The sequence below is a fragment of the Castor canadensis genome, chromosome 7 (assembly GCF_047511655.1).
Source record: "Castor canadensis chromosome 7, mCasCan1.hap1v2, whole genome shotgun sequence".
NCBI lineage: Eukaryota > Metazoa > Chordata > Mammalia > Rodentia > Castoridae > Castor > Castor canadensis.
In genome coordinates, this window is record NC_133392.1 from 62,469,027 (window position 1) to 62,492,784 (window position 23,758).

The 23,758-nt window shown below is 53.0% G+C and overlaps 1 long non-coding RNA gene across 1 annotated transcript; it reads left to right on the forward strand.

The window, feature by feature from the left end:
* Positions 1-16,307: 16,307 nt before the first annotated feature.
* Positions 16,308-18,507, forward strand: LOC141424631 (uncharacterized). The gene is made up of 2 exons (XR_012449505.1): positions 16,308-16,693; positions 16,875-18,507. It is a non-coding gene; the product is annotated as an uncharacterized lncRNA (long non-coding RNA).
* Positions 18,508-23,758: the final 5,251 nt, after the last annotated feature.

The following is a 23,758-nucleotide window of genomic DNA, read 5'->3' on the forward strand; positions in this document are numbered from 1 at the left end:
AGGTCCTGAACTAGGCCAGCCTGTCTCTGCTTTGTGAGCTGGCCTTCTCCATTCCTCTTCCTGCTGGGGATAGCCTGATGCCTGGTGGTAGAGAAAGGCTGGAAGATAGCAGACCTGGCTGCCTTGGCGCTGGGGGCTGGAATGAAAGAGAGTCAGAGGGTATGTGCGTGTGTTCGTGTGGGTGTGTGTGTATGTATTGATTGTCAGCCCTAGGAGGGATACTTATTCTAGCCGTTGTGGGTACTACCCCAGCTCTAATCCTCAGTAGGTACCCAGCTAGATGAATGAATGAGTGAGAATAAATAAAGAGGGAAGACAGTGTAGGAAGAAGAGGAATGTAGGAGGAAGGGGCATGCTTGTTCTGGGAGATTCCAGCTTCCCATCCTACCATGCTCTCCCTCTGTCCCCAGGACCCCAATGAGCTGACCCAAAGCTCTACTCCTACCGAGGGTTCAGGCAGGAAGATTGATCTGAGGTGGGTCTGTTGGAGCTAAATCCTGGATCTGCCGCTCAACAGCTGACTAAACTTAGCCACCTCGACATTCTGCATAAGTGAAGATAATCATACCAACCACCTCAAAAGAGCAAACGGTTCATCTGTGAACTGAAGTGTTAGTGATTCACTTGGTGGAGTGACAGGCATTGCAGGCTCTGGAACCAGACTTCCTGAATTCAGATCCTTACTGGCTGTGGTCCAAGGTCTACAAGGCTGCTCGTAGACCTTTGGAAAGGTCCCTAACCTCCCCAGGCCTCAGTTCCTCCTCTGTAAGACAGGGATAATAACAGCACCTACCTCATGAATTTTTGTTTGTTTGTTTTATTTGGCGGTACTGGGGTATGAACCCAGGGCCTTGCCCTTGCTAGGCAAGCACTTTGCGTGAGAAGCTTTTGAGAGCTGGGGATTTAGTTCAATGGTAGTGCACCTGCCTAGCATGCATGAGGACCTGGATTGAATCCCCAATAGAAAAGAAGAAGAAACTTGAATCAGTTCAGGGCACAAAGTAGGCACTCAATAAATGACTCAAGATGACCAAGTGTGCCCTCAGAATCCAGAAGAATTCTGGATTCTACCTCACATTAAAGTGTGACTAAATAAGATCTAGCTGGGCTTGACGGCTGGTTTGTAATCCCAGCACTGCAGCACTCTGAGGCTGAGGCAGGAGGATGGTGAGTTCCAGGCCAGCCTAAGTGACACAGGAAGACAAATAAAAAAAAGAAGGGTTGAGATGTAGCTCAGTGGTAGAGCACTTGCCTAGCATGGGCCCTGGGTTCGACCTAATCCCCAGCACCAAAAAAGAAGAAAAAAACAAATCTGCTATGTCCTCTCAGGGACATTTGAATCTTAACTAGAATTAAAGGAGGGAAATCCCATGTGAAGATGGAATTTTAAAAACAAAGGAAGCAAATAAGGGCCTTCTTAGGGCCCCTCAAACTCACAGTTGCAAGGGCTGAGGGTTGTGGTGCATATCTGTAGTCCCAGCTATGTGGCTGGCCCTGGGCAAAAAGCATGAGACCCTACCTGAAAAAATAACTAAAGCAAAAAGAGTTGGGGGGTTAAGTTGTAGAAGCAAGGGTAAAGTCCATTACCCTCACCCAAAAAAAATCACAGATTACACAAATCCTGCCCAGAGAGGGACCACACACAGGGAGAAGAATAAACTCCCAGTCCTCCAAGAACACTCCTGTTCTCTTGGAGTAATCGGAAGCACCTGGCCCCCAGATGAAATGTGGAGTGGAGGGTCTTTAATAGCACAGCTGGCAACAGCCAGGCTCAGCCTCTCAGAAGGCTTCCAAACCCTCCTAGGAATAAGAAGAGCCAGGGCAAAGGTGGGGAGGCCCAGGATGTGGTGAGGAGTGTCCTGCTCTCTCCCAGGGCCTGAGTCTCAATGTACAAACCTATGGCTTCTCTCCTAGGTGCGTAGCACCAGGCCGGCCCCTGTAGAAAAAGGTGCAGAGAAGTCCAGATGTGGGAGCTGGAGTCAGACTGCCTGCACTCCATCTGGGCTCCACCTTGAGAAATAAGCCTTTCTGACGTTTTTCTCTGGGTCTCCAGGGCAAGTCATACTGCGTTGTTTCCTGAGCTAGTCAGTTCCTTTCTTAGCATAAACCAGTTTGAGTCAGGTTTTCTGTCATTTGCATCAGACAGTCTGAGACACACGTGATGAACTTTCTTAACCTCTCTGAACTTCAGCTTCCTTGTCTGCAAAAGGGGATGACAAGGTCAGTATTTTTTCAGGAGAAAGAAGCGTTGTTGCAGACGATTAAGGATCAGTTGATCAGTGCCCAGCACTTAACATTCCAGCCTGATGCACGCTAGGAGCTCAAAAAACACCAGCTCTTAGGTGTGCCATGTGTTTGCTAATAGTTAGAGGGTCAACTGGTGAGTTCTGGGTAGAAGCCTCTTGCTGTGGCTCTGTGAGGTCCCTGGAAATTCTGGGAGGGATGGCATCCTTACAAGGAGCATTAGATCCTAAGACCCTCGCAGATCACAGGCGACACCAAGAAATCCTGTAGTAGGTGCCCCGATCAAGTTGTTTTTATTTATTTATGTTTTGGGGTGGTGCTGGGGATAGAACCTAGGGCTGAAAGGGCCCTAGACAAATGCCCTACCACGGAGCTATGTCCCCTCATGATTACTTTCCGTCCTCACAATGTAATCAAACCCATTTAACTGATGAGGAATGTGAGCCTCAGACTAGGTCTAGTCTAATGCCAAGTTCAACGCCCACTCTTGTGTTCCGGCTCTTCCCATGGAGCATCTGGGAACTGCCCTAGAGGGCTCACTCCAAACCAGGGGGGTCTTCTTAAAAGGCCCTTCCAGAGAGGACCTGAACCGGCTTGGAAAGGACAGAAAGAAATTAGGCGCTCTCTCTCCTTCCCCCCTCCTTCCCGTGCAGGGCGTCTCTATCTTCTTTCATCTGTGTCTGACAAAGGAACTTTGCCCAGAAGGCTCCTGTCCCCTTTCTGATCTCTGGTAGTCAAGGCCCTGTCACCAGTTCCTGGCGGTTAACCCCCCACAGAGGCTGACGTAGTTTTGCTGAAGGAAGCCATCCGAGTCTCACTGCTTGGCACGAACCCTTCCTTCCGGGCGGGTCCAGAGGCTTGGGCGGTGCGGGGGGGGGGGGGGGGAGGGGAGAGGGCGGGAACGGGGTGGGGGATGGGGATGGGGCGGGGAGGGTACGGTTACATCCACCCAGACAGTCACCAAACTTGTGTCTGGGAATTGAGCTCACCTTGGGCCTTTCTCACGCGACCACCTTGAGCCTCAGTGTCCTCATGTGTATAACGAATGGGGAAACCAGCGCCCCGCCTATTTCAGGGTCTTGTGGAGGGAATTACGGAGAGGAGATTCCTAGGCGTTAGGCACAGGGATCTGCACAAGGTAACAGGTGCCCGCCCTCCGCCACTCTAGGGGGACAGGGAGAGGGGCAGGCGGGTGTGCGCGCGTCCCAGCGCTGGCGAGCGCAGAGCGCGATTCGAACCCGGGGCTCTATCCTCCCCGTTGGCTGGAGCGGTCCTGTCCACCCCCTTCCTTCACACGGTTCCTCCTCGCCTCGGCCTGGCGGCCTTGGGGAACCTCCCGGAGGCAGCCCCACCAAGCCAGCCTCCCCAGCAAAACCGCCTCCTCCCCGCTGCGTCCCCACCCCCAGCTCGGCCGTCCCCAGACTCCAGGCCCTCACTAACTGCGACACAGCCCGGCCACAGCCAGCGTGGCCAGGGCCAGGGCGTCGCGTGCCGACGGGCATCTCTGCTCCGCAGACAGGAAGACCATCACCCCCATCCCTCGAAGGCTCTTACCCAGTCTGCCTTGGGTTGGTCCCTTCTGACGGTGGGGGCGGAATCTCAACTCCAGTGGCCAATGAGAAGATTTACGGGGGGGGGGGGGGATTTGGTTGCCACGGCAACAGAGGGCTGCCTCTCGTTTCCCCTCACTGAGCGGAGTCAGCTGATCCCAGGACCTGTCGCACTGTGGTCACTCTCTGTTAGGATAGGATGGGGGTCAGTTGGGGAACAATTGGACCCAAACCTTGACAAGTGTCAACAGTGCAGATTAGCCTCGGCATGCCCCAAATTGGTAAGAAGGGGCTTTCCTGGAGTAGGAACTGAGTGGTGGGGGGGGTCTTCTGTTAGAAGGGACATGGTGCCTGGCAAACCCTTTGGTTTTTGAGGTAAGGTCTTGCTAACTTTGCCAGTGTTTGCCTGGAATCTGCAATCCTCCTGTAGCTGGGATTACAGGTGTACACCACCACACCTAGCTCTTCAGGGGCAGTCTTGGTAATATTGAGTGGGTAGTTGCTTACCAAGCAGAGCAGGGGTTTCAAGCCAAGACCCACCCAGGTAGGGTGGGGACCAAGATAAGCAGCAAGGCTGAATTGTGGGTCTTATGTTGTTCTCAGTCCCAGACAGGAAGAGACAACCAAGGGTCACCAAGGCCATTGCCTCAAGGCAACTTGAACTTGGTTTTAGTTATAGTCATGTCCGGTGTTGGGCATTCATTAACCTCATGCTCTCCCCAGGACAGAGGAGGGTGATAGGGTTCATTGTCCCCATTTCACAGATGAGGAAACGTGAAATATCTCACCCTTGGGCCCTGGGGCCTGGCATTGGGCCCAAGAAGGGCTCTTGAGGACTTTAATTTCCCTGGTGTGGTGGCTTGTCCCGGGAAGCCCTGTGCCTCAATTCCGAGGCTGTCCACTCTTGCTGATGCCAGGGATGTCAAGGCAACCCAACCCCATGTTTAGTGAGGCGGGTAAGCTGCAGCAGAGAACCCTGCCCCTGCCTCTTCCTTTGGTCCACAAATGCAACTTCCTCTCCCCCTCCTCCAGTGGAAGTGCCTGGTCCTGGGAGGCTGAAAAGCCCCAGACAGAGGCGACCATTTTCCCCTAGTCCGTCCAGCCTCCCCCTCTCCACCCCAGTCTTGGACACAGCTCTGTGGTAGATGAGGTGGCTGTGTTAGGTGGGACCATGTGCTGTGGGTCTCCCTGGCTCAGCTGTGAGGCTTAGAGGCCAGGCCTCTTTCACTCATTCTACATCTGTCTCCCAGCCCTGGCGCATGGGTCTCAGAGGATCTTTTACTCTGCCAGGGCCTTTGCTTAAATCCACATTGAGAGTAGCAGACAGGATCTGTTTGAGAAGTTGTGAGATACTTGTCACTGGCAGAATATGGTCCATAGCCCAGGCTGATAAGCCACCCATGGTCAGTATCACAGGTCGATGCAAGGGGCAGTCATTCGTTTGCCCCTGGCACGGGAGAGCTGAGTGCAGAGGGGGCTCTGAGTCCCGGGTTGAGGGGCATGAATAGGAACAGGAAGCCCAACCCTGTCAGCCCTCGGACCTTGCTGGAGCTGGCAACTGCTCAGTTCTGGGGGAGACAGACTGTTCCAGAACCCAGACAGGGCTGCATCTGTGGGCAGGACTCCTGTGGCTCAACTACCCACATGCCTGCTCCATACTGTCCTGCTGTCACCTGTCCTCTGGGACCGCCTCTCATTCTCCCCTGATGGAGCCACTCTTGCCTTCTTTCCCTCCTTTTGCCACCTCCAGCAGTGATGTCTTTTCCACACATTCCTGGTCTCATTTGATCCTCTCCATTCCTGCACCTTGAGCACCACGGGGGTCTCATCTTATCAATGAGGAAAGTGAAGCTGATGGGTGGTCGTGACTTGCTGAAGGTCACACAGAGAGTTTGTACTTTAGTCCGACTCAAGAAACCTAAAATAAAGCAAGGGAGGCAAGCCACACTTCCCCACTTCCAACCAGACCCACAAGAACCCACAGAATGGAAACTCACAGCGTGGGGAGTTTCCATTAGATGTGAGGAAGGACTTCCTGGCAAGAACTGTTTAGACATCAGAATGAATGTCCAAGGAAGGGTGTGGAGGGCCCAGCTTCTGAAATCCTCAACACAAGATAAAGGTTTGCCCAGCTGGGATCATTACAGTGCTGCCTGGAGGCAGAAGAATGGACCTCTGAAGCCCCCACCAGCCTCAAAGATCTGTGCACCCTCCCATCAAGGTGGCCTTCCTTGCCATGTCCCCAAAACAGCTATTAGGCAAGGGAAGGCAAGTGGAGGCTCCAACTTAAGAGACTGAGAAAACTTTGCTTGGCCCCTGGCCCTGGGAGGGAGTGGCTGGTGATAGCCCCAGAGGCAGAGGGCTCAGGAGTGGGGGCATTTAGGGGGCTGGCATGCCCTTCACCCTGCCCTCCCTCTGCTCTGGAGTCTGCCCTCCTTCTCTATCCCCAGGTCTCCAAGGCAGGGGTTCTACTACTTGGTCCCCTGAAGCATCACTTGGGGCAGCTTGACCACCTGGGCCAGGGGACCTGCATTTCTTCCATGTACTCCTGGGGATTCTTCTCAGTTTCCTAAGCTAGGAAGATAGACATATGCTGACTTAATTGTTGCTTCTCGGGGGGCAGAATTGTGTTTTTAGTTTTTTGACAGTCAAAGTGCCTATTTCTCCAAATAGAGTATTATCTTCCCTTTTTTTGGGGGGGGGGTAATTGGGGTTTGAACTCAGAGCCTACACCTTGAGCCACTCCCCCAGCCCTTTTTTATGATTTTTTTTTTTCGAGATAGGGTTTTGCTAACTATTTGCCCAGGCTGGCTTTGAACTGCAATCCTCCTGACCTCTGCCTTCTGAGTAGCTAGGATTACAGGTGTGAGCCACCAGCACACAGCTATCTTCCTTTTTGATTAATCAAAACTATACTTTAAGAGTCTCTGCTCCCATTTCCTGTGTGGGGAACAGGAAATGTCTCTCTCTCCGCCCCCTATCCCGTTGTTCTCACTCTAGAGACAACCCACTTTCAGTCTGTTGAAAGCATATTCCTCTCCTAATAAACTTTACTGTTACTTTTACTAAAGATTATATATTTTTATAAATATTTCAGGCCAGGCTCACATCTATAATCCCAGCTACTCAGGAGGTAAATTTGGGAGGCTCTCCATTAGAGGCCAACCCAGGCAAAAATTTAGTAAAATCCTCTCTCAAAAACCAAGCCATGGTACTGGCAGAGTGGCTTGAGTGGTAGAGCACCTGCCTAGTAAGTGTGAGGCTCTGACTTCAAACTCAGTACTGCCAATAGAACAGAACAACAACAACAAAAAGAAGCCAGGCTGTGGTGGTGCATGCTGTAATCCTAGCTACCTGGGGGACATATATAGGACAATCTGGTCTGAAATTTTTTTGTCTCTCACAAAAAAGTGAGAGACCCTCTGCAAAACAACCCTAAAGCAAAAAAGGGCTGAAGGTATGGCTCAAGTGGAAGAGCACTTACACAAGGCCTTGAGTTCAAATTCCAGTACCACCAAAAAAAAAAAAGAAAAAAGAAAGTGCATACCTGTGATCCTGATGAGATCCAAAATGTATGTAAAAAATATATATATTTATGTAATATATATTAGTATATATATTACATAAAATTTATCATCATAACCATTTTCACATGTACACACACACACAAATTATTTTTTGGAAGCACTAGAGTTTGAACTCAGGGCCTTGTACTTGCTAGGTAGGTGCTCTACCACTTGAGCCACACCTCCAGCCCCTCAAATTCTATTTTTATAAAGACCTCATGACAGTAGGGCTAATAGTGCAACTTCAGACTACTCCATGGGCCAGTGGGGAGGATGCTTTTGGGGAAGGGCTCTTGTGACGTTGTTCAAATCAAAACACAGAGGCAAAGAACACCATGAGGGTGAGTGCTGGTTGGTTCTGCTGAAGTATGGAGGCCAAGGATAGCTCCATCTTCCTGTGTGTGGAAAAGTCTCTTCATGGGCATCATGGGAGACACAGGGGCATGGCTTTGCTGCACTGAGGGAGCACCCTGTTAGCTAAGGCTGCCAGAGGCCAGCCCTGAAGGGGATGTGTCTGTGATTAACCTAGTGGGAGCCCTGGCCTTGGGGGCAAGCAGGAGCTGCGAACTCCAGTGGACAAGTCCCAAGGCCCCAAGGCCTGAGTGCTGTGCCAGCTGAGAACTGGTAACCAGTGCTGGGGAGGTTCAGGCCCTTGGGAGGAAGGCAGGAGCTGCAGGCAGCAGAACCAGGGAAGAACCACCCAAGATAACTGCTTCCATCAGTTTGGCGTGGGCAAGGCTTCCTTCCTCTAGCCCTGTGGAGGGTGGCAGGGGCAGGGAGGGCTCCCAGGTCCCAAACGAGGATCTCAGAGGGTTGTCAGAATTTTGGTCATGAAACCACGGGCATCCATTTGGCAGGCAGCATACGATGGTTTTAAAAGGACCCGGAACTCAGGAAGCTTGAGCTAAATGGGCAGGGCCACCCCTGCACCTCACTGCACTGTGGACCCCTTACTCAGCCTTATCCCATACTACTTCGTGGTTATGTCCCCCATGCACCCTGAATGCTGTGAGGTCTTTGACAGGGGATACCTGTGCCCTGCAGAGCAGATGTGCAGGCAACATCCACGTGGTAAGATGTGCTTGAGGGATCCTGACAGCTCTCCCAGGGTTGCTTGGTGAGCTTCTAGGAGGAGGTGAGAAATGTCTGGGGCCTGAGAGGTAACCTGGGGTTCAGCTAATGGAGGGGAACCTGGGGTGGGAGGGGCATGCTGGTGGGAGGACCAGCTGGAGGGGAAGGTGGAGTGGGGCTGAGCCTCAGGAAGTCTCTCGGGGGCTGACTCACAGGTGCACTGCCCTTGGAGCTGCCCCTGGGTCTGGGGGGGGGGGATGGTGGCTCAGGTTACAGTCAGGAGGGAAACTCTTCCAAGAAGCTGACTTTTGAGGAATCCGCCTGGCCCTGGGACGCATGATATGTTTGTCACCCTGGCTTCAGCTGTCGAGTAAGCGTGGGAGGAACACCGTCTTCCTCACACCATGTCCCCACTCCTGTTTGCATGTTTATGGGCATCAGGTGATTTGAGGAGCCCCACCCTGTGAGGTCAGCTGAGAAAACAACAGCCGCCACCACCCGCCGCCCCTAGTCCCATCCCATCCATCCCAGGAGCTGCAGGCTGGCCACTGCCACCCTGGCACACCCGTCCCAGTGCCTCCCACTCCTCTTTGTCCCCTGCTCCTGCCTCTTGCTCACTCAAGCTATCGTTTATCAACACAGCCCAGAACATTCTGTTGCTAGCAGAAACACACATGAAATGGCGCTTGCCATCCCACACCCTGCCATCAGCACACTCCCACGCGCTGTTTGCCGCTGTCAAAGTTCTGCTCGCACACACACTCGAACCCGCCCGCCAGCACAGCTGTGCCCACACACGCATGTGTCCCCACAGACGCATGTGTCCCCCGGGTTTCCTCCTGCGCGTGTGCCCCTGGTGGAGGGACCCGCTGACCGGGGCTGGCCACCCATCCCTTGCTGCGCTGTGACCTTGGGCAATCAATTTACCCTCTCTGGGCATGGGACGCTTCCTTGTGGAAAAGGATAATAATTATCTGCAGAGGTAATTATACGTAGCCTCCTTGATGGCTTTATAGTCTCGGTGAGGGCTTTTCCCATAGGCTCCCGCTTAGGCAAGAGCAGGTGCCCAGGGAGTGCTCTGTCTCTCCAGCCCTGATAGCCATGGTGAGTGCTAGAGCGTCCACTCTGGGATTTGCCCGTTGGTTCCTCCTATCCCACACCCAGCTGTGAACCTCATGTTCAGACCTTCCCGGCGGCCAGGCGCATTGCCTGTCTGCTTCCCATGTTAGTGAAATGGGTAGAAGGGCTGCCGTGAGGCCAGGTGTTCGGGGATTCTATCCACCTGGACCACAGGGGATGGTGGGAGAGAGGCAGCAGTCCAACTTGGGCATTTTTAGCCACTTCCCAGCCTCCTTGTCTCCTTGGTCATTCCTCAAGCCAGTATTTCCTGTTTGACCTGGCTATAGAGCTACAGTCAGACCAAGAGACCACACTGCTCATCTCTGCCACACCTGGGGACCTTGCCCAAGCCATCCACCTGCCCTATGACCACCCTTCCCTTAGGCATAGCCACTCTTCCAGCAAGATGCTCTGCTCTGGTTTACTTTGGACTTTGTCCAGCTCCTGGGCTTCCCCTCGAGGAGAATGGTCCTCGCCTGGTCACTGGCTCTGCTCCCCAGGACCCTACCCTCAGTAGCCATTTTTATCGTTTCTTCAACCCTGTCTTTCCTTCTCCTTGGCCAGCAAACCTGGTCTCAACTTTTGTATTCTCAGAAACAAAGAGGTAGCTGTAGAGGGGAGGAAAACAAATGTAACTTGAAGACCCAGAAACATCTAGGCTGGGTGGGACACTGTGTGGGCGTTAAACCCCAAATCAGGCCATTTTGGTGACTGGACATCTTCCTTAGACTATAGTTATGTGCTTCCTGCCCCTTGATGGACCTATGGGAAATTGTTGGTGGCAGATCCTGGAGGGATTTTTAAGCCCTGGCCACTACTGGGAAGCCACTAGAGATCTGTCTGTCAGCTCAGGGACATACGGGGAATTGGCAACCCCTAACCTTTGAGACCCTAGGCAAGAATAAAACGGAGACCCACATACCACCTGTGTAAATATTCAAAACTTAGCAATCAATTTGTAAATCTTCTATTTCCCCCAATACACCTTCAGAATGATCTGGAAAGCCAGGTTTGAATCTGGAATTCTCAGACCTTCAGAGACCCTCTCTGAAACACAGGGAGAGGGACAGCAGGGCTGGCCCTGTGATGTGTGCAGTGGGTCTCTAGGGAAGTAGTTGTTTTAATCTAATCCATACTTTATGTCTTTTATTTTCTTCTAGGTGAAAAGAGGCAGCCGGCTTCAGTGTGAAGTCCCACGTTCAGATTCCTGGACCATCAACAGCGAGGAAGTCAGCTCATCTCTTTGAGGCTCAATTTCCCGTCTATAAACTGGGACTAATGATGCCTCCCCGATAAAGTTATTATTAAAAGAGATAATCCACGGGAAGCCCTTGGCATGGCTCTGGAACAATGTAATTGCTCAGTAAATTGTGAGCTCTGATTGCTATTACAATTTCTCCACACATGGGAAATGATAGCTTAGGAGCAGGAAGTCGCCTGTCCTGTCTCATTACACACATGACAAACAGGCCACTCAGCTAAGCAGAGGCAGATGTGGAAGTAGGACTTTCAACCTTCCCATAGTCTTGGGTTTTGTTGCATATATATATATATATATACATATATATATATATTTTTTAATGATGGCACAGGGCTGGTGGAGTGGCTCAAGTGGTAGAGTGCTTGCTTTGCAAGTGTGAGGCCCTGAGTTCAAACCCCAGTACCATCAGAAAAAAAAAAAAGACTAACAATAGTGCACTTAATGTCGTTGAATTGTGCCCTTTAAAAATGGTTAAAATACTTTGTACCATGTATATTTTACCACTGTATTAATTTTCTAGGGCTGTCATAACAAATGACTACAAAGTCGGGTGTCTCAAACAAAAAAAATTGTTTCTTCTTCGCTGGGCACCAGTGGCTCATGCTTGTAATCCTAGCTACTTGGGAGGCTGAGATTGGGAGGATTGCGGTTTGAAGCCAGACAGGGCAAATAGTTCACAAGACCCAATTTCCAAAATAACCAGAGCAAAATGGACTAGAGGTGTGATTCAAATTGTAAGGCACCTGTCTGCCTTGCAACCGTGGAACTTTGAGTTCAAACTCCAGTCCTACCAACAAACCAACAACAACAAAAACCCCAGAAACTTACTGTCTCACAGTTCTGAAGGCTAGAAGTCCGAGGTCAGGGTGTCAGTAGGAACTGGTTCCTTCCACAACTTGTGAGCAAATTTGTGCCTTTTGCCTCATTCTGGTGGTTTGCTGGCCATCTCTGGGATTATTTGGTTTTATTAGAAGCATCATCCAAATTGCTGCCTATCTGTTCACATGGTGTTCTCTGTGCTCTCTCTGTCTCTCTCTCTCTTTCTTGTATGGCACTCTACCACGGAGCCAACCCCCAGCCCTTTCTTCTTCTCTGAGAGGACTCTAATGAGTCCTCTCCTGGACATGAACTAAAAAGGTTTTTAACACTCCCATTGTTTGCAGCCAACTACTCAGTAAACTTTTTTTTTTCTTTGTGGGACTAGAGTTTGAACTCAGGACTTCCAAGTTTGCAAAGCAGGCACTCTACCACTTGAGCCACACCTCCAATTCATTTTGCTCTGGTTAAGATGGGGGCTCTCAAACTATTTTCTGGGCTAGCCTCAAACCTTGATCCTCCTGATCTCAGCCTCCCAAGTAGCTAGGATTACAGGCATGAGCCACTGGCACCCAACTATTAATAAAGTATTTTTTACTTATTTGTCTGAGATAGGTTTCACTATGTAGCCCAGACTGACTTCAAAGTGGTGATTCTCCTGACTAGTCTCTCCAGTGCTAGGATTATAGGCATGAACCATGCACCCAGCTCCTTAGTAAACTCTTTAACAATGAGTTAGTTCTCTTTGGAAGGCTCAATTTTACAGTCCTGGGTCATCTTCCTTTTACTGTTTCTATCCTCAAAGTAGAGGCAAGCCTCAGCTAGACCAGGTTAAATTTGCATGGTTCTGTTTTGCCTGTGAATTGCTTATTTTTATTTTGTGCTGCCATGGGTTGAACCCAGGGCCTTTGGTAAGAGAAGTAAATTCTCCACCACTGAGCTATACCCAGCCAGAATTGCTTATTTCATTTAAATGTCCCCCACCTGACTCTTTTTTGAACAGCACTGGAGTTTTGAACTCACAGCCTCAGCTTTCTAGGCAGGCACTGTACCATGTGAACCATACGCCCCACGTTTTATGGGAAAAGTTTGCAAGCATGCAGGAAACGTGTAACACAGCTAGACACCTTCTGCCTGGGAGGAATGACTCCAGCCTTTCCACTACAGTCGCCTTTCTGCATTGTTTTCTTGGTAACCCATCGGAAAAGAAAATTACTTCAGCGTGAATTTCCTCAGGCAGTAAGTAATCACATTATAATTCTCAATATGAGAAAACTAAGGATCACTCCATGTCAGTTCTTATCCAGCCCATGCTCAAACTGACCAGGCTGATTTACTTTTGTTTGTTTTTTGTTTTGAGACAGGGTCTCCTATGTAGCTCATACTGGCCTTGAACATGCAAGCTTCCTGCCTCAGCCAGAGTGCTGGGATTACAGTTGTGTACCACCATGCTCCGCAGACCAGACTGATTCTTTTTTTTTATTCTAATCTAATGGGGCTTGAACTTGAGACACTTCCACTGGCCCTATTTTTGTGAAGGATTTTTTGAGATAGGGTCTCATGGCTTCAGATCTTGACAATTTTACCTGTGTACTAGGAAAGTTTAAAGCTCTGGAAATGGAACCTAATGTCTAAAGCCATATACGCTGTTTCTCTTCTTTTGTTTCCTTCCTTCTCAAGCTTATTTATTCACTAATTCATTGGTTGATGATGGTGCTTGAGGTCACCCTAGAACTTCACACTAGGTGGGCGCTAGGCAGGACTCTATTACTCAGCTCCAATCCCAGCCCTGTTTTGTTTTTTGGTGTCCAGATCCAGGACACAAGGGCTTTTCAATGCCTGCTGGGGTGCGGTGGCCCTGGAATTCCTCATATTTTAAGACAATGGCTTTTCAAGAACTACCTGCAGGAAGACTTGTTGAGACTGGCCTGGGACCTCCTAGACTCGCCTGGGACCTCCCTGCTGCAGCTGCCACAGGCAGCGGGGTGGGGGAGGGACGCCAGACTCCCAGACTGAGAACTGCCCCCTCCGCCTCCAAAGCTGGCCAGATTCCCATCTGATGTGGCTGTCTGCTGCCATTGTCATGGGCTTTTTCTGGGGAGTCCCAGACGGCGCCACTGTGCAGAGACCGTCCCAGCCCTCCAAAGCCCGCTACAAGTCCACACAGTGGGGCAGAAAAGGGGATCTCTGCAGTGCTTCCCTGAAATTGGGTGTGGGGGGTGGAATGCACCTCTGTCTTACCCATCCCCGCAAAGCCAGGACTCAGGACAGAGCCTCAGGCCTCTAAAACTGCCTTGTAACCGGGAACAGCACGAGCTAGTAAAATGTACTGAGAGAAGAGGAGGCGTGCGCGGTGCTGACCAGGCCACCTTCCTCCTCCAGCCCCAGGCTTGCTCGGCTCAGTTGCAAGTTCCAGCCAATGTATTTCTGGTTGGGACAGGAGCCAGGGGTCAGATAAAGTTCCAACGTATTTTGCAGCAGGCCTGACACTTTGCCCAGTGCCTGGGCTTGTAACAGCTGCCAGGATGGTGTTGGGAAAGTCAGTCCAGAAGGAGCTGAATGGGGTTCAGGAAGCAGGCAGCTGACCAGTTCACAAATACGCTGCCCGGCCCCTGAGCCTGTACTCTGTCCCCAGGAAGCCACCATGCTAAGCCCCTAGCATCTCAGGAACCAAGCTCTGTACATTGCCGAGTTTAAGCCTCACAGCAGCTCCATTGTCACCCACGCCACACAGATAGTGGCCCGCTCATACCCAGAACAGGGACGCTTCGCACGGATTCTTCCAAACCCTGTGTGTTAGCTAATTTACTGGGGAAACTGAGACATGGAGGAGCAAAACCAGTTGTCCAGGGTCACTCAGCTGGTAGGTGTGGACCTGAAAGCCCTGGCAAGCGGGGACATTAGCGTGGAGAGGCCACCCATCCCCTGATTTTCTGGATGGGAAACAGGTTCTGAGACAGGCAGGACAGAGCCACCAGGGAGGAACCCGGCCAGAGGTTGTCTGCTTCCTGACACACATAGCCAGACGCACCAGGGAACAGAGGCTCAGACAGCTGACCCTGCGCCCGCCGCAACCCTGGTTTCCTCTCCCCCGGCCCAGTTGGTCTGAAGCGTGTCACATCGTTCTGGGTCTCACGGGAGCCACAGTGCAACAGACAGCAGGCGAGTGGGCAGGAGGCCTTCAGCAGAGCAACCTGAGCATCCCAAGGGCAGTGCAAAGCTCCCTTGTGTGCCCTCTACAGTCCAGAAGTGAGTCAGCGGCCCCAACATCAAACCAGGCCAGGCTTCCTGTCACATTTGGCTCTGCTGGTTGCTCAAGGCTACGTGCAGAGACTCACCTGGCAGGTGGAGACAGGCTGCCTGGTGTCAGCCCTGTCACCTCAGGTCCTTATCAACCCTGCTTTCACCTGCACCAGGCGGACACTCAGGCGCCAGAGTTGCTGAGGCTCAGAAGCAGCTCCCCTTCCTTTTCATGTTTATTGAGCTCTCGCTAGGTGCCCTTGCTAAGGGCCAGGGGACAGACAAACTTCTAAGATGCTACCTGAGACAAGGAGGCAAAGAACAGGAAGGTCTGAGAGGGAATGACAGGCCCTGTTTTGACTTCTCTGAGATGGTGACATCAAAGTGGTGATCTATATGAGAAGAAGCTAATCATCCAAAGACTGTAGGGAAAAGCATTTGGGCAGAGGGAACAGTATGAACAAGAACAGGGAAGGATGAACACTGTGTGGCATACTGGGGGAAGGCTGAGACTCCTTCCTACAGAATAGGGGCGTCTTGGTGGTGAGGCTGGACAGGTGGGGCAGAAGCAAGAATCAAGAGAGAGCCTTGAATGCCAAACCAAGGACCTTGGACTTGATTCTGTAGGCAACAGGGGGCCATTTGTGTCCGTGGGTTAAGAACAGCAGTACTGGCTTGGGGTGCAGCTCAGTGGTGGAGGGATCACCCAGCCTACCCAGCTCCTGGGTTCCATCCTCAGCACTGAAATCAAAACTGTGCTTCAAATGGATGGTTCTTTCCCCTGCTGGCTGGGAGGTCAAGGCCTGAGCCTTGGGGCTAAGCACAAATTACTGACTCCCCAGAGAAGTGAAGTGATTTGCTGGAGTGAAAGGGCAAACCACACCAAGGCTGAGCCTGGACACCCCAAATGTCAGCCCTGAGCCCCAAGCCTTTCACCTCCTGCCCCTCAAAACAGGAGGAGGGGGAGGAAGTACACTGTAAGGAACTGGGGGGCTCCTCCGGGTGCCCACACTGCGCCTGGCATAGACTGCCTGGAGGCGCTCGGGCCCTGGGGTCCCCCGCTGCGGAACTCCCGCAGTTCTCCCAGGAGTCCCGTGTCCCCCCCCGCAGTCCTGTGTCCCCCCCGCAGTCATGTGTCCCCCCGCAGTCCTGTGTCCCCCACAAGCTGCAGAGGAACTGTGACAAAGCCGCCAGCTTCCTGCCTCGCAGCGCCGGCTGGCTCAATCTCCTCGTTTGCGCAGATCACAGGCCGGGCAGCCATCAAAGGGCTCCGGGTCGTGGCTTCGGCCACCGCCGGGTTAATGGCCCGCTGGGGCCTCAGCCTGGGGAGGGGACCGCGGACCCCGCACGGCCCCGCCCCGCCCCGCCGGGCCGCTGTGTGCGCAACGTGCAGCCAGGCGGACGAGCAGATGGGGCAATCGTCAAACGTGCCGCCCCGCCCGTCCGCCGCGGCAGGAGCCCCTCCCCCAGCTGGGGGCACCCACAGTCTGCGCCCGCCCGGCCCGGGACCGAGCGCACGCGGGTCGGGGAGGGCGCCTGTGCAGCCCCGACGCCCTGGCTCATTCATCACCCCTCAGGCCATCGTTGTTCTGTTCCGTTCCTGTCCCTCCACCCCCGCACTGCCCTGACAGACACACAGGACCTGGTGCCAACCCGCAGACACACCTGGGCAGCCCCACGCGCTCGGGAGCATTGGCCCCACTTGTTTGGAGAGCAGTTGTAAGTCAGCCCCTGGAATTGCTGTCTCATGCCTGTTGGAACCAGGGCTGAGCTGTGTGTCCTGGGAAAAGTTGCTTAACCTCTCTGAGCCTCAGATAACTAATCTGGTGAGTGAGGATGATGAAAGCATCACTAGGTTGTTGTAAAGATTAAATAAGATTGTGCCCCAGTGGTCACTAGGACTCACCCAATAAGTGATAGAGGGGGGGGCTTGTGAACTTCGACGCCTGTTGTGCAGCCTGTCACTTGGGCAAGACTGCGTTTCTGACTCTTTTTCTGTTCACCCAGGGCCTGCAACTTCCTTCATTCCTTCGTTCCTTCCTTCATTGGACACAGATCTGTTGGTATTCGTGACTGCTGTGAGCACCCCAGGAACCTTCTCCACGCCCAACCAGCTATACCCGTGGCTGCCCTGCCCCGCTGCTGCCAGCTCTGGCCCCTGACTCATTGAAATAAGTCCCTTCCTGCCTCAGTCTGTTCATCTGTACCAGAGGCCTGCTGTCTCTCCCCTCTCCCGGGTCTGGGGAGGATGAGTCAGGTCACTGTGGGGAAGCTGGGGAAAAGCCGGGGAAGCCAGAAGAGGATTTTGCTAGAACCAGCTGTCCGGCTGATGCAAGATTTGGGTTTTCCGTGTAACCTATCTGGTACAAAGAGGGATGGTTCAGGGAAAGCGCCAACAGTCCCAATCCCACCAGACAACAAGGGGGTAGCTAAGGACCGCCATGCCTGGGCTCAGTCCAAGCTCTGCCACCCCCTGCTCTGTGACTGTGAGCAGGTGGGTGACCCCTCTGGTCTGCCTGCCTCTGACCTGTCAAGTGGGGGGTCGAGGTATCCTCCACGAGGTTAAGGTGGGGGGAGAGAGGGATTGAGAGAGAGAGAGAGAGAGAGAGAGAGAGAGAGAGAGAGAGAGAGAGGCTATCCTGTATTCTAGGAGGAGTCCTGAGGACTGGGAGTACTGAGTGAGGTGGGATAGGACAGAAGGAAGGCAGCCCTCAAGCAAAGACTTGGCACTTTGCACAGTCCCCTGGAGGAGGGGTTGTCCCAGGGATTTAGGCTGAAAGAGTCAGGGATCAGGGTCCCCTTGACCAGCCGTGGACATAACAGGCCCTGCTGCACCCCATAGAGCATGGGTGTGACTCAGGTTTGGGTGTCCAAATCTCCTTGCCACGACCTGGCCAGATCAACAATGTCTCAGGCCTCCGTTCCACTCCACACATACAATGGACGTTGTAATGCCTACTTAGTGTTGAGAAGCAGGGCATGGTGGTACACACCTCTAATCCCAGTGCTCAGGAGGCAGAAGCAGGAGGATCATGAGTTCAAGATCAGCCTGGGCTACCTAGTGAGACCTAGTCTCAAAAAAAAAGCAAAAGTGCCAGGTGTGGCGGTGTACACCTGTAATCCTAGGCATGGGAAGGCATAGGTAGGAAGATCTGGTCAGAAGCCAAACCCAAGCAAAAATAAGAGACCCTATAGCCAAAGCAAAAGAGGCTGAAGCAGAGGCACACCTGCCTAGCAAGCACAAGTTCAACCCCTGGTATGACCCCAAAACAACACCACAGATTAAAATGTTTGTCACAGCAGCACTCCCTCACCCTTCGCTACTGCATGTCCTTTGGGTAAAGTGAGCACTGACATGTTCAGAGGGTCATTTTCTCCGTGAGGCTTCCCACTCCATCCCAAGAGCTCTGAGGGACAGCAGTCTGCCTGCTTGAGGACTTTATACACGGTCCTGTATGACACACGAAGGCTGTGCATGACATCTATTATATAGATGAATAAACTGAGGCAGGGAGAGGCCAGGGAACTTGTCTCAGGTCACATGGCCAGGAACTGGCAGTGCCAGGATATGAACCCAGGTGTTCCTGGATTGCCCTCCCCCACCCTGCAGCCTCCCGCCCACCCCTGGGCCCTGCCTGCCTCGTTTCTGCCCTGGGTGTTCTCCTGCCTTTTCCTGAGTGGGCCTCTTATGATGTCAGATCCCCAAGGTCAGGGAGTCACAAGCACTGCTTCCTTATCTTCTAAGGTGTGGGAGAGGGGCAATCTGCCCTGACCAGGGAAGTGGAGGAGCACTGGGCAGGGGGATGGGTCTTATTAGGAGGGAAATAAATGACTCAGGCTGAGCTGGCTGTGTGTTTGTGTGGGTGGGTGGGAGGGAAACAGGCACCCTGGGGTTGCTGCTGCAGGAGGGGAATCCAGGCTGCTGCCAGCCCCAGCAAAGCTCACCACCTGGAGTCACACACGCACCATCACCCATCTTTCCCAGGCCCTGCCTGCTGAGGCCACCTTTCTGCAAGCTCCTCTCCCACCCTCACCTCCCTGGTCTCAGCCTTCCAGAGCTTCCTCCCAAGCCAAGCCTGGGAAGGGGAGGGCTGGGGTCTCAGGGCTGTAGTCCCCTTGGTCTGAGACAGGGGTCTGAGTGGGAGCCACAGCTGGTGAGGAGAAGTCACCCTCCCTCTCAAAGAGAATCTCTGTCTGCCCTACTATTTTTAGAAGTGCTCCCTTCTCCTCCCAGCCTTGTACCAGCTGAGGGAGGAAATGACTCACCTCAAACCCAGACAGGTAGAGGCAGACCCTGCCTGGCTGCAGCTGTTGGGGTGGCACCATCTGGGGTCACCTTAAAATGCCCTGCACTCAGCCTGAGGATGAAGTTGGGCTGCCATGGAGGCCCAGAGCTCCTCCAGGACCTTCTTGCCACTGATTTCCTAGGGCCTAGGGCAGGAATGGCCTCCGGAGGCGGCTCCAGTCCAGGTTGAGGGGGCCAAGCAGGGGAGGGGACTGACTGTGGCCCCCACCCATTAGACAGAAGGACCCTGTCCAGTGGGAGTAGGGAAGGTGGGATGACCTGAATATGTGTATGCCCCGGGGGGTGGTGACCACCTGTCCCGGTTTGCCCAGGTCTGAGGAGTTTCTGGGGACCTGAGACTTTCAGTAGGAGAGCCCTGGGCAAGCCAGATGGTTGGTCACCCTGGCGCCTGCTAAGTCATAGGTCATACCTGAGAAAGGGCAGGTGTAGGGAGCTAGCTTTGGTTTCCTGACCTAGTGTCACCTAGTCAGGGTGGGAGGACCAAGTCCCAAGTCCCTGGATGGGTACCTTCTGCAGTCAGAGGATCGATGTTCACCTCCACAGGGGAGGGACTGGGTCGGGGTTTGTGACAAGCTGGCTGGGAGCCCCATGAAGCCACTTTGGTCAGGGCTGTTATCCTTGCTAAAGACCACGAGGGGAAGGGTTGCATGGAAGGGCAAGCGGGTGGGGGTGGGGCATGGAGGAGGCCAGCTACCCATGAAGGACAGGAGCCAGGGAGAGGCAGCTGGTAATAGCAAGCAATTACCACAAGAGCACTGGGTTTGCAACTGGCAAGCTTGTTCCCGGTTCTGCTTGCACTTGGTGCCTCAGTTTCCATCCCGGATCTGGGACGCCTTTGTTGGACACCAAGGCTCCTGGCCCTGGGGCCTGTCCTCCAGGCTTGTCACTGTGACTGTAGTCCAGACCTCCTCTAGAACAACCTACCTCTTTGTCTTTGTCTGTAGACACAGGGTGCTGGCTCTTTCTCTTTGGCCCAGGGGTCCATGGCCCAGCCAGCAGCTCTGACACACCCCAGCCAGGTGACCTTGGCAAAGCACTTCTTTCTGGGCCTCAGTTTCCCCATTGGTTGACTGTGGTCTAGGTTAGGTCTCTGGTTTTTAATGCAGCAAGCCCACCTTATCAGCATATTCATTACATGTGGTTTGGACCAAGCAAGGCCCAAAATAATAACGAATTAAAAAAAAAAATCAAAGGAAATTTCAACAACAAAAATTTAAATTCCTGAGTGTGCACCGTGCAGCTCAGTGGATGCACTGCAGCTCAGTCAGTCCTGCGTTATTGTCAGTTGTGTTTAAATCTTTGTGGGATCTACTGAGTGTCTCCCTGTCCTTAATTTTGTGAAAAATCTGCCTCCCAAAAAGCAAGAGAATGTGCTTAATCGAAGTAATAAGTGAAAATTTGGGATGCGTTGAAAAGCAGCATGTGTTTAGCAGAAGTTGGGTGGCGTTATGGGAAGATGAGTCAAGCATCCGTGGTATTGAACTCTGCATCTTTGTAGCACGGGGTTTCCTCTAAGATGGACCGTTTAGAATCACAGATCCATGGGTTCCAAGGGTCTGCTGTGTTTATTGTGGCAGTGGAATCGCTTCTTTATCAAAATTCTAAGTGCATCAAATAAAGGGGTGGGGAGTGTAACTGGGTGGTTGGAGCTCCAGGCCCTCCACTCTCCCTTACCCCCCTTACCCCCCACCGGCCCCTGGGGGCAAAAGGGCTCTAGGGCCCTTGAGCACCTCCTCACTCTTATGCTAGTATCTCAAGGGCAAGGGTGCTATCTTTGTTTCCCTCTATAGGTAGCACAGTAATTAGACCCAAGCCTAGAACTTTCTGGGTCCTTCTATCCAGTGGTGAAGTCTTCTCATTTTGTATTGTCTCAGTCCTCAATACACAGAGTTCTGTGGGGCCGTAGGCTGGTGGGTGGCCTCCACAGTCACCGCCATTCCCAGCATGCAGGACACAGGCCAGAGCCCTATCTGGCAGCTGAGGAAGGGGTTTAGGAGACTGGCTCCAGACACCATACCTCTCCCTCTCAATGGGTGCAGAGCTGGGCGCCTTGCCTGGAGCTCTGGGGCTCTCCTGGAGCCACAGTCTGGGGCACCTGGCCCTAGCCCAGGCTTTCTCGGCTTGTCCCCAGGGTGCTGGCACCTGCAGGAACCCACACAGAAAGAGCAGTCGGGAAAGAACAACACAATGGCCCTTCTCCTGCCTGGGGTAAGGGAGGTTTCAGTTAGCCCTAGGCAGGTGAGAAGCAGGGCACAGGGGACTGGGCAGCACAGGGGCAGGAGGGAAGGCCTGGTCTCTCAGTAGTGAGACTACACCAACTGGTACAGGAGGGGCTGGAGGCCAGGAAGCTGATACAAGATCACCTAAGGTCAGTGAGGTCCCCTGTGCCTTGCAGTGACATCAGCAGTTCCCTGGTGCTGTGTGCAATCTTCAGCAATCTTCCTTGGAGGAGGACTGGGAGGAGCCAGAGGCCCCTGGGCTCCCTGCCCCGCCCCCAAGTCAACAAACAGTTCCTTGAGTTGTGTGTTCCAGCTCCGGCTGCCCTGCTCCAGAGCTAATAATACCGACAGATGTAGGTCATGCAACGTAATCCTCTGGGCTGGGATCCCACCCAGGCCTGCAGTGAGCAGCACAAGCTGGACTCAGGGTCCTGAAAGCAGGCTCCTGGGCTCGGGATCCTGGGGCTAGGCTGGGTCCAGGACAGACTCCAAGCCCCAGGTTGGCCCAAAATAGGCTAGCAACCCAGGACATGGGCAGCTTCAACAGCTGTAATCTCAGCAGTTGACAGAGCCCTACAGCCTTCATGACTGAATGATAACAATTATAACAAAATTTTACAAATACAAATGAAAAGCATTTTCTATTGTAATTGAGGCAGGACCCCTGATCTCTGTCTGTTGTTGGTGCTTAGTGGTTCAATGCCAAGAAGGGACCAGAAGGTGATGGAGGCCCCAGTCCTCAGAAGCCCCAAACTGCTGCTGGGAGGCACTTGCAGTGGTGGTGATAGGGTTGTCTGACAAATGGCTATCAGCAAAATTTGGGGTCCAGGATGCCATCCTCAGCTCACAGGGTCATAAGCCAGCAGGTGGCAACACCTGCTGCAGGTGACTGTGAGGCTGGTGGACAGGGCAGCACTGGGCATTCAGGGACAGAAGTGTGTCTGACTCCAAAAGTGGGTGGTGCTGCCTGCCATAGGTCTGAGAGCCAGAGTCAGCGACTACCTCCATAACCTCTGGGTTTCTCAAAATGGCCCCATGGCACTCCTGTCCTCTCTCAGGGAGAGGAGCTGTACCTTTTCAGCAGGACTCTGCCTGCCTCAGGAGGTAGGGAAAGGAAAAAGGCTCCACTCAAGTGTTGGTTCTGTGGCACTGGCTGCCTCCCCCGACTGCCTGTCCAGCCTTCTCACCAGGTGGGCACGCTGATGGCCCTGGTCTGATCCCTCTTAGGTCTGCACTTTGTATAAGTTTATGACTGAAAAGCAGTCCACAGACAACCCCAGCAGAAGAGGTGGTGAGGCTGAGAAAGCTGCAGAGAGATAGCCACAAGTGCCATCCACACAGGGGTTTTGGTGCCGACAGGCCCCTTCTATCCTTCAGCCTTCTTCCTTCCTTGAGGCCCCACTGTGTCCAAGCCCTGGCAAAAGACACCAATATGACTTGCCTCTGCCTTTCCAGGAGGGGAAAAATTGTAGAACTACACAAATACTTCTAGAGTCACAATGCCACTGCCCCACAGGGCCAGGCTGGCCTCCCTGAGGTAGGAGTCTGTGTCCTGAAGGCTGAGGGAGTTAGCTGCCTATTGCTGCAGGGATCTAAGTTGGCCCACAGGCAGAGGGGGCCCCCGCAAGTGGCAGGGCAGGTAGAGGAGGCTCCAGCAGGCAGAAGAGTCAGATCTTGAGGTCCTGAAGGCTATCTGGAGCTAGGACAAAGACCTCACTAGGGGTGACACGGTCAGGAGGGCATGTTGTGTGGCTGTCAGTATGGAGGAAATGAGTCCTGGCGCCCTCCCTCTGACCCCACCTTCCCTATCTGTCAACAGAGACCCCAGCCTCCTCTGCTATGTGGCTCAGACACCTGACTATTGGGCCCCCTTATCCATAGCCACCAGAAAGATGAGAGCAATTCAGTTAAGGTAGTGGGGCTGCCAATCTGAGTCCCTGAAGGCCCCAAGCCCGACCAGTGGCAACTCCACTGGAGAACTGTATCCCAACCTCCCCAAGGACAGCCTCGCCACCATTTGAGTTGCAGTGGGCAACCCTGCCTTCCCTTAGACTGACTTGGGGGAAGAAGGCAGAGTATGGCAGTAAGGTGCCCCTCTACAAACAAAACCGCGGGTCTTGGACTTGGGATCCTACATAGCCTGACCCTCCTGTCCCTGTCCTGCCTGAGTCTTGGAAGTAACAGGAGGTCCTGTCCATGAGGGTCTGTGGGGGAATGACAGCCCAATTTGTCCCCTTTCCTTCCTCTTCCCACTGGGCTTTTTTGGCCTTATAGGATTGTGGTGCCTTTGACGGCAGGGAAGGAACCAAGGAGATGCTTCCCAGTGAATAACAGGATGACAGGGTAGAGTCAGTCAGGATTAGGGA